The sequence below is a fragment of the Lutjanus erythropterus genome, chromosome 12 (genome assembly GCF_056507025.1).
Source record: "Lutjanus erythropterus isolate fLutEry1 chromosome 12, fLutEry1.hap2, whole genome shotgun sequence".
NCBI classification, from domain to species: domain Eukaryota; kingdom Metazoa; phylum Chordata; class Actinopteri; order Lutjaniformes; family Lutjanidae; genus Lutjanus; species Lutjanus erythropterus.
Window position 1 is genome coordinate 13,825,474 of NC_139328.1, and position 11,486 is coordinate 13,836,959.

Here is an 11,486-nt window from a genome sequence, read left to right on the forward strand (position 1 = left end):
GGAAATATAATGCCGCGAAATAAAAATATTGAAATGCATTCAAATTCAAATAAGGAGCCTTATTTGAAAATGTAAGGAGCAGAGTGTGTTAAAATGTTGGGAGTAAAAGTGCAAAAATGTACAAATACCTGAAAACTCAGTAACAAAGTATTTGTAATTCCCACCTCTGTATAATCAAAAGTCATACATAAGTACATGCCGCATTGCACTTGCTGTTGGTTAGTCAAGCTATTTCCTTTTCCTTCACAAACTTTGAAAAGTCATTTTGTCCCCATACATTCATGGATGATAGAGCTGAGGAGTAATCCAGCTTTGCCTAAGCCACCATGACATACTTTTGACAACAGAGGCACAGACTGCAAACTGAGCTCCGCTGACCCCAGCCAAACTCGCCTCACTCTGGTGACTCAAGCCAAAATCTGGGCTCACGGGTGCAGGAACCAAGGAGGGATGTGAACGTGGTAGATGAAGCGGAGACGAGCGGGGTAAGGTGAAGGAAAGGAAAGCAAGGGTAAGAGTTCACTTGTCAGCTTGAGTTTCGTGACAAGTCACTGCACTAGCTTGCATATTACTCTCTCTCATTTTCGCAAGATGGCCACAGCGGAAAGAACAAGTGACTCTGATGGGGTAGAAACAGATGGGAGTGAAACCAACCATCAATCACTCGGGGAGAGACAGGGACGCTCACACCTGTCTTTGGATGCCAACAGATGACAGACAGCGTAGGTCATGTGCAGCATGTTGTGTCAATTTGTGGGGCACAGACAGTCAACTTTCTTATGCAGCAGTGTGCATGGAATAGACTGGATATTTTCCACACACATGGCAAGCAGAATGTCAACAATTTGTTTACAAATGTTTAAAAGGAGCAAAAAGAATTGGATTCTGTAACACAGCATTGTTAAAACTGTCATTTTCCTGCATATTAAAGGTTAGCATGCATGGACAGACTGGACTATCACATCACATCTTGGATTTTTTAGGGGTACGGGGCCACTTTAAGGTTATCAAACCCTCCAGGGGATATAAACAGACCCTTGGCCTCTCAGGCTTATGACACAAAGCAAATATCGAGTGTATATCACTTACACTTTACAGTGAAACTCGTGCCAAAGAAAGTAACAGCATCATGACTGCTGCTCAGAGTCCTCTCTCACCTTCTTTGCCAAGCGCAAGTATGTGTACACACAGCCCGGCAGCTGGGAAATCACTGGTGCATGATTAAAATGTTGTTTAGTTAATGTGACAGCAAAATTATTAGGATGTTTGGAGGCATTTTCAACTGCATGAATATCCAGAGAGCAAATACTAAACAAATAACTTTGTGTTTGTGTGTCCTGGTTGACCTTGCAGTTTAAACACTTACTGACTTACAGACATCAGGAGTGGAAAAATTTAAAGGGAAAATGATATACAGCAGGGAGCTTCGCTCTTTAAATAGTACAATTTTAAACTTTTAAGGTCAGCATGCATCCTTTGTAGCTTTAATAATTATTATCAAGTATTTTTTGCTGTTTTTTATGTTGTAAGCATGGGTGGAAATAACTAAACACAACCACTAACATGGCTCTAATTCAGTCATTTTCAGGGGTAGGCTACTTGAACATTACTTAGTATTATCTTTAGTCTGTGATGTAACTTTTACTTGAGAATGCATTCCTCCTTGTAATCGACGTGACTACTTTTATAATCATTTTAACCACTGAAAAGGCCTATAGTTTGAATTAATGTCCAAACTGTTCATCTGCATTTTGGTAGCTAATAAAGCTCTGAAACAGCAAACAGGTCAATGAAAACCAAAAAAACAAACACTGCAGGCGCAGGTTTGGAAAGATGACTACAACCACTAAGCTGAATAGAACAGGAGTTGGGAGCGATTTGGACGGAAGATTTGGAGAATAATTCATTAAACTTTGACAGTTAAAAAGTAACTAATACTCTGAGTAGTTTTCAAGAAGGAGACTATGTAAATATACTTAAATATTTTGAACACCAGTAGTTTTACTTGTATTTTTGTAGAATTACAGTAATGTAACAGTTCTTGTACTTGAGGACAGATTTTCAGTAATTTACTCCTTCAACTACCCTTGTAACGTATGTTTAAGTATAGTTTTGCTGGTGCTAATAATTATTTTCATTATCGACTAATCTGCCAGTTATTTATGGATTACTTGATGAATTGCTTGGGATACAAAATGTCAAAAAATTGTGAAAAAAAGAAGCACATTACAGTTTCCCAGATGCCAAGCCTACATCTGACGACCAAACCCAGAACCCAACGATATTCAGTGTACAATTATATAGGACAGGGAAAAAAGCAACTCCAAATATTCTAGATATAGCACCAAAGAATATTTGTAATTTTTTCGATCAATTATTAAAATAGCGTCAGAATAATTTCCTGTCAATCAACAAATCAAACAACAGGTGAAGCTTCAGTGAAACTGCCTCAGAGGCATTTTTGCATCAGCAGTCGGTTATATTTAGGTTTTACAGAGGTTTTTGTAAAAAAAAAAAAAAGTCAGTCACTGCAACCATGAGAGGTCCTTGATTTAAGAAAATTAGTCTGATGGGTCCAGCAGAATGAGAGATTAGCTGTGTACAAGCTCCAGCTCCTTCGTTCATGCACACACACACACGACCTGGCTTATACCTGGAGAAGAAAATAATTTAAGCCTAATTTAAGAATAAGTTTTGTACACCTGAGTCAGGTGGTATTGCCTCTATATAACTTCCTGTGCAGCCACAAGAGAGCCAAAAGTAAAAAAGTGCACTTAGATGCATACACATTTTTACTTTAGGTAGCATTTTCTTCTCCTGTGTAATCAGTACATGTGGGAGGTTATATGACTGAATAATGTGACCTGTACAGCCCTCTTTTATTAGGCTATTTGTCTGGCATTGGGACAAGGTGAACCGTTAAAATAGGAGCACCACCTCCCCAACAGAGTACACAATGTCCTGGGAAGCACTCGGGCTGTGTGCTGTGGCTACTGTCCAGTCACCTCTCCAAGTCTTCACACACACACACACATACACACCACACAGCCTGCCAGCAGTGGCTATACTTTCTCTCGGAAACTTGTGGGCTTAAATGTGCGTGGCAGCCATGAAACTGAACTCTTCGTGCTAATGTCTAAGACGTCTCTTCTGTTCTTTCCCCATCGTCTCATGTTTTCTCTTGGCATGTAAACACATTTTGCTGCTGCGCTCTGACAGACTTTGTGGTTTTGTTTACATAAGGTCATTAAAAATGACATTATGCTGATTCAATACATTGACTCCCCATGCATATATGCATACAAATAAACACCTATTTGTCGTATGAAATGTAATAAATATACATGTTATCACATTCAAGCTGCAAATATTAACTGTTGAGAGATTGCACAGGATATCCACTGATGCTTTTTGCAATTGGACGCACTTAGAATAACTAAATTGTGCCTCACTGACTACATTTTTATTTTGAACAGCTGGTGACATCTGTGGGAAAAATGAACAATGACACTCAAACATCACATGTCAGGTGATAATCTTTTGAGTTTGAACCACTCAACTCCTTACCTTTAAAAACAGTGTCTATAAAATCCTCTCAAATCACTTCTTTAGCATAATCAACTATGTTTGCAAATGAATGCGTGTGTTGTGTGCATTGTGATAGTGGCAGTGTTTTAGCCATATTAGCATAAACATGAGAAGAGACAAGAGAAGATGGTTACGAAGCAGAAGTGGTACTAATTTTGGTGCATGAGGGCTGCAATTTAATGTTTTTTCATTACTGATTACATCATTTGGTTGATAAAATGTCAGAAAACGGTAAAACAAATGTCTATAACAATTTCTTAGAGTCCAAATTAATGTGTTTAAATTGTCAGTTTGTAGTTGAAAATGCCAGACTACACTCTGACAGACCGTGAAAAGTTTTTTAGATTTACTCAGTTTATGTATTTATTTATTTATTAATTTACAAAAGGCTTTGCAGTTCAACTAATAATAATATAATTGTTAAATCTAAAATAGTTCATAGAATATGTTCTATTCCAACAAGCTATAACTCTAAAAGTATATATACATCTTCTCCTACCAATCAAGCACACGTCACCCATTAATGGTGGAAACCAGCTTTCTCCATCATATTCAAGTCAGCCAGCTATAGGTCTTTACTTGTTGTTGTGTCTTATGGTTATTCTGTCTTGAAATGGTAGAAATATTTTTTCTAATACACTTAGTCTTGTGTTCTTTCACATAAATAAGTAGAAATGTAAAAGAAAAAAAAAAGATCATTACAAGAAATCATTACAAGAGACATACACGAGGAGTTCCCCGGTATATTTCTTGAGGAGCTAAAATCATTGCATTTTATCACGTATTTTATCTTGCCTGATTGATAAATCAACTAATTGTTGCAGCTCTATCACTGAGTTTCACAAAGATTATACATATTAAAATGATCTAAGTAATGATGACATTTAAAACTTCTGTAGTACCTTTATTCTTACTGAGCACAAGTAATCTTTCAGTGAAGTACAGTGTCTCTCCTTGAGGAAGGTATTTCCAGACGCACTATTATTATCAGTATGGAAATGCAAGAAGCGCTTTACATTGAGGATGTCAAAGAGAGTATTAAAGGTTAGTGACAGAATGCAAAGAAAGCTTAGTCACATACTCTTGGATCTACTACAGTAAATGTCAATGTGGATCTCCTAAATGCCAAAAGAGGAATGGAAACACGAGAGGGTGAGCGCTTCAGTTTGTCTCTGAGGCAAACTATCACAGCAAGAAGGATAACTACAGTATGTGTGTGTATTTATAAAGATGTGCACTGTATATTTATACACATATCAATAGCCTTTAAATAAGTATTGCACAATGTGAAAGAGGTAGAGTAACATTGAGCCATAGCTGAAGGTTTTGATGGCAACACATATATGAAGTAGATTTATGATAACATTGTGAGCACTTGATATTTAAGAGTAATAAAATGCTTAATATTACTCAACAGAAAAGCTCTCCTGTACTTATTGTATCTGTAAAGGTTTCAAGACTTTTCTCATGTCAGTATTGTCCTACAGATTAAACAACACCACATCACAGAAGCAAATTGGGAATGTGGAGTTTTGAATCACTAGATGGCAGCAAAAGCAGGATTTCAAAGCTGTGTTTCATCACTATGAGACACTGGAGTACAGTGTGCCTGTCAGGATCTACCACTAGAGCTCAGTGTACCTTCACATGCAGAGTCTCTGAGCTCATAAACACCAACCAGCCCTTAGCTCATGTTTGATCCCTCCTGCTGCTATCCGTAACACAGCAAAACACACAAGCGTCATAATTACCCATCTCACCTTTCATTCAGATACTGAGCATCACATTACTGCTGAAAGGATTACTCACCATATGTTGAGCTGACTTATATAATTAAATTAGACGTGGCATTTAGCCGGAGGATAACATAGGAAGAGTGAGTAGAAAAGTAAACACTTTGTTGCCCAGCTCACAAAAAAAAAGCACTTTAAAGACAACAAAAATATTGATTAATAAGAAGGTAAAAGCAAGTGTTTCAAAACAAAACAGAAGTACAAGAAGAGAAGACACATGAATAAAATATACAGTAATACAAACATTATTTGACAATATCTAACCATAATATTTTTAAGTATAGTACAACATGACCCGACTGTACCTGTCAAATAAATTAATAATTATAAATTCTGTACAGAAATGTACTGTTAACCCTTAAATGGCATATCTATGATTAAATGCCACAATTTATATTTTCCAGTTTACACTTCCACATTGTGCTTTCAAACTTTTTCACGCACACCTACTCATTGATTATCCCTTACAAAATTAATATTAAACTAGTATCATAATGTGTATAGCCCATGTTTGCACTACGTGTCATACAATGCAGAACTATAATCAATATGGCTGCACTGTACATAATGTGTGTTCTTCTTTTTCTTTTTTTCATTAACTTCACAATTTACATTTTTTTCCAATTTTTTCTTGCTTCTGCAATTACACCTTGGGGACAATTAAAGTGATTTAAATTTGAACAGCTGTTAAAAAATAAATAATCAAGACGAAGCATCTGTTCTTGGTTGTTGTCTGAGGTTAAAGTGTGTATAACACCATGATTAAAGAGGAAATCCATTTCATCAGTCACCATTACAATTGTCCTTGTAATACGAAGTGGCTGAGAGACTCTACATGAAATCTGATGCTAGCATACAACACAACAGCAGCATGCCTCTTTTCCCTGCCGGCCACTCATGTGTTGTGTTTAAAAGAAGTCACGAGCTGGACATTGCCCACAGAAGTCTTGTTGTGCATCAGTTATAAATCATGTATTTGAGGCCGACTGTGCATCACAGCCTCTTTCAAGGAAAACTAAGAATAACATCAATAAGAATAAACAGAACAAGTAAAGTGGAAACAAGGACACCGCTGTCTCTGGTGTCCATTTTTACCCACTGCAACTCGCTGATTTTGCAACTCAGAGCATAAACGAAGAGGTGAAAAGACTTTTTAATTCTACAGTTTATTAAGTTTAAGGCCAATTTTGAAAAGAAAACTAAATATCAAGTGAGAAAATAAAGGCGTACTCCTCTGAAAGAATGCATGTATTGTCGGTTCAAAATTATATCAGATAAGTAAGTAAGTATTTAAAGCAAAATGACAACATTTGGTTGAGTTTGTCATTTTCCAGATGTGTTAATATTAGCAGGAAAAAAATATTTGTTGTGTACAATGTTACACCAGGGGACAAAGTTTTCAAAAACAAATAGCAAAAACCTAAAAGACTGTAACAGGAGACATATCTGAATTCAACTGAATTATTAAACATAATAATTATATTATAAAATTCTATTATAATTATTATAATATAATTCTAATTATATAGAATTATAAAACTGAATTATGCCAAAGATTCAATGTACAGGCATTTGCACTTTGGAGCGAAGTTTAAACTGTGCTCACAGCATTCAATTAAAAAACACACAAAATTCTTTCCCAAAAAGAATTTTAAGACTATTTATTCCTAAATTCCTAAAGACTAGGTTAATAGTTCCCAAGACTTTACAAAATATTGTGTCAGTAAACAATTTTTGAAATGACTATTTCTCCAGCCTAATTGGAAATTCCTGTGAGGACAGTGAGATTATCAAGCGAGGGAGGTTATTAAATGTTGGCGTTCCACCAGCTGCTGACGACAATCCAAAATTGTCGATATGATCCATAGTATTAGTAACTGATCGAGGCTTTCTGTTTAAAGGCCATCACAAACCAATCACACAACTATCCATTACTGTCTCAGAAAATAAGTGATCTGAATACAATCAGCTGTGATTTTCTGCAGTAAACACTACGTTACCTTTTGTCTAATGCTTATTATAAGGGTATAAAACAATCATATATTAATGCCAACATGGTACAAAGATGTTTTCCCCCAAAAACCTTTGCAGCAGCACGTCCATGTTAGACCTGGTGTCCTAAAGGCCTCTCATACAGGTGTTCAATCAAGAAAAGTCCTGAAACAACTGAGATTTTGTTCTGTATTCTCTCTGTAGGACTTTTAATAATACAGTTAACTGGATTTTCAATGAGATAGATTAGAAGACAATGGTACAATGTCTTTAAAGGTAGAAAACTGTGTACGGCCCATCTGCCAGTTCAGTAAAACACACAGACTACACATAACAGTGACACTAACCATGTGAAAAATTTAATGAAGAGTTTTAGGAGTTCTTGATCCATGAAATGCACAATTCAAAAGTGAAAATCTAAAATAGTGATAGTTTCATTAAATCAACAACAGCTACAGGGTAGTTGGTATGTTTGAGTTAGGGCTGCCATTAACAATTCATTTTATTATTGATCAATCTGTGGATTATATTCACAGTTACATGATTAATCATTTAGTCTATAAAATGTCAAATTGTGAAAAATGCTCATCAAAATTTCCTAGAGCCCAAAGTGACATCTACAAGGTGCTTATTTTGTTCAACCACCAGTCCAAAGCCCAAAGACTCTTCATTTGTGCTCATTAATGACAAAGAAAAGCAGCAAATCCTCACATTTAAGAAGCTGGGACCAGCAAATGTTTGACGCTTTTTGCTTGAAAAATACGACTGAAGTGATTAATTGATTAATAAATTTTCTTTGATCCCCTAATTGATTAATCAACTTATCGTTGCAGAGTATTAGTCAATAAGTCAAACAGCCTTGTAAATACCTGAATGGCAGGTGGAGTAGATGCTCTGTGCCTCCTCCTGTAGCAGAGTAAATCACACAGCCTCCGCCAGACGTAGGAGGCGACCAGACACATACTGTTGACTAGCCAAATGTCCCAGCCTGTGACAAAGTTCTCCATGGCTTTAACTTTACTCTTCATGCTTCTTCTTCTTCCTATCTTTAACTGCAAATGACCTCTTGGAGCTTAAGGAGAAGAGTCTCAAGTGCTGAGTTAGAGGAGATGACAGTTCCTTCCCGGCGTACGGACCGCCCCAAACATTAATACTACACTATCCTCCACAGCCTCTCTTAATTCAGTCAACGCCCCACTCCCATCAGCACTCAGAGCCGAAGGACAGCCAGTTTGTCCTTATGACAAAAGAGTGACAGGTGCCAGCAAAGGCCGTCTAAGAGACAAGCCCTCTGTCATTTTATCTAATCCCTCCATCTTCACTAGAGAGCATTCTCCTCTCAGAAACTATCTGAAGAAAACTTCAAGACACAGTCGACTGAAAGTGTCATTAATCTCCTGGACAGTACTGACATTAAAAACTGAGAGAATTGTGATAGGGGGATAGTCTTCCTGTCAACACACAGATTTGGATGTGGTGTAAATAAATAGCCTTGGCTATTGGATTACTGCTCCAAATGTCACACCAACTATCACATGGGCGCTTACACCCAACGGGCTCAACTGAGGTGATTTTATGTTAAGTTATATAGTTTGAACCCTGAAGTATAGCATGTTACGTTCATGTTGTGAAAATATTTCTAAACGTTAGAACATACTGAACAACCTGTTCCACACTGTAAAAATGAACTATTTGTTAGAACTTAGAAAAGTTAGTGTCCGGGCTGCGTTAAAATTTCAATTTGACAGAATTTGAAAAGACAAGTTGAATTAATTTTGTAATTATTCAAAACAGGTAAACTTTTCTAGTCAAGCACATTTTGTTAATAATTCAGTTGTACATGTACCTGAAAGCATGTTAAATAAGCTTAAGATATTAATGAACCAACAACTTTGGTCACACTGGCGAACATTACAACAAATTTAATTTCCATGATTGCCAACCATGACTTGTCTTGAAGTGTTTTAGAGACACACAGCAAGTTTCCATGATACATGTTTTCTTCAAATTATCTCTCAAACAATGCATGCTGTGAAGTCTGTTTCTTTGGAAACTTAATTTAATGAGTTCATTGAACTACTACTAGAAAAGTTTTATCAGCTTGAATAAATAAAATGTGCATATTTACTTTAAGTTAATGAGAAAAGATTAGTTGATTACATTACAGTTACAATGTATATATACTAGGAAACAAGAAATTAATTAAAAAGAAAACAGACAAAAGAAATACAGAATGTTCGGCCTGAAATATGTCTTGAACAATTACAACGGGAATGTTAAAAAATACAACAGGCAATTTGTATAAAATCTTAATGAAGAGTGGGAACAGATATTTAATGAGATTCACAAAACTACACCAATTCCTTTATTTGGAGAAAATTTGCTGAGAAAATAAATGACACATTTCTTGACCCCAGAAATTATTTTTAAATATTATATAAGTTCAAGCTCTCAGTGCTGGAGGAACTGTGATGATATTAATGCAAATTATTTACATGTTTTATTCATGTAAATCATTAAATATGTTTTTGTTCGAAACAACAGGGCAGGAAGAAAACAACACCCAGATTTGACTTAAGACTGAAAAATATAATTCAAGAAGTGCAGTTTATATGACTTATGACTCACGAAGAATGGATGTGTTTGAGAAAAGGTGGATTTAGGATGATGGGAAATTATTACTACATTATCAAAATGACTGTTACTGACCACACACTGCAATTACTATGTATGGACACCTCAGCATGTATATATGTATATTTGTGTATGATTATGTATATATACATAATATACATGTATAGTATATACATAATATACATTTTTTTCTTTTTCTTTTCTTCTTCTTCTTCTTTCTTTCTTTTTCTATTGCGGCTGTTGTTGTTGTCATTTATGTTTGCTTGTGTAATTAAAAATGTTCATCAATCAATCAAAACATAATTATTCTGGTTATTACTGACATCATTATCATTATTATTATTATTATTATTATTATTATTATTATTATAAGTAGTAGTAGTAGTAGTTTGGGAAAGAAATTAAGTATAGCATATGTGTACATACAAAAAGCATATATTATTTAATAAATGAAGGATGGTAAGTCTGAGAACTATTGTGCAACAATGACACTTTGGGTGTGAAAGCCACATGGCCACGAGGCCGAGAATGCATCATCTAGCTGACAGCAGCCAATCACAGCTATGTACGGCATGTCTGGAAATCTCCCCGGCCTCCTCTGGCTTCACAAGCGGCTCTGCCAAACACAATAATGAGCTCACTCTTGGATGGGAGCTGTGGTGGTCTCACTGCTCAAATAAATGTCTGGGCTGCCATGGAGGGAATTAAAGCAAAACTGGTCTCAGTTTGCTTTATAGTATACAGCTTAAGTTACAACTGCAACATGTGATTAATTGAATCCCACACTACATGTTTTACACTGTTTTGGCAGAATACCATTGACAAAATTGACATATTCAAAACTATCAATTATTTGTGACCTTTGGCAGAGTGTGCTGAATGGAAAATCAATATCATGGTGTCACATTTTGCTACTTCATACTCTGGTAAATAATATATTGTTTGTTTTCAACCATCAAGGCAAAATCTTATAAAATCATAGTAACAAAACTAGTAACAGAAACAGTAAACAAATTATTATTTTTACTGCAGCAGTGTAGTTTTTGCCGAACAAAGTAAATAAAGTAATAAAGTAGATCAGTGAACACACCATCTCTGTTATTTAATGATGTGACCTTTGCCACCCCCTGCTGGTGCCCTTTTGGACTCAGAAGATCCAACAAGACAAAATATGGATTTAATGAGCTGCATAGATACCTCTGGTTCAAACTTCATCTCCCAGAAGCAGCGCATGGTTTTCACCCTCTCAAAGTAGGGGAATAAGGCCAGCTTGGTCATGTTTCGGCTGTTGGCACACTGATGAACTGACCTCAGCTTGGCCATTCTCCCTGAGGGGGACACTTGGCCGCCAGCCCTTTCCTCCTGAACTCACTCTGCGTCTTCTTAGCCTGGTTGACCCCTCTGGTATATTTCTGTTGGCCAAGTCTTTTATCTGAGCAGAGGAGGAGAAAAGACAGAGGAAGGCTGCAGTAAAAATAC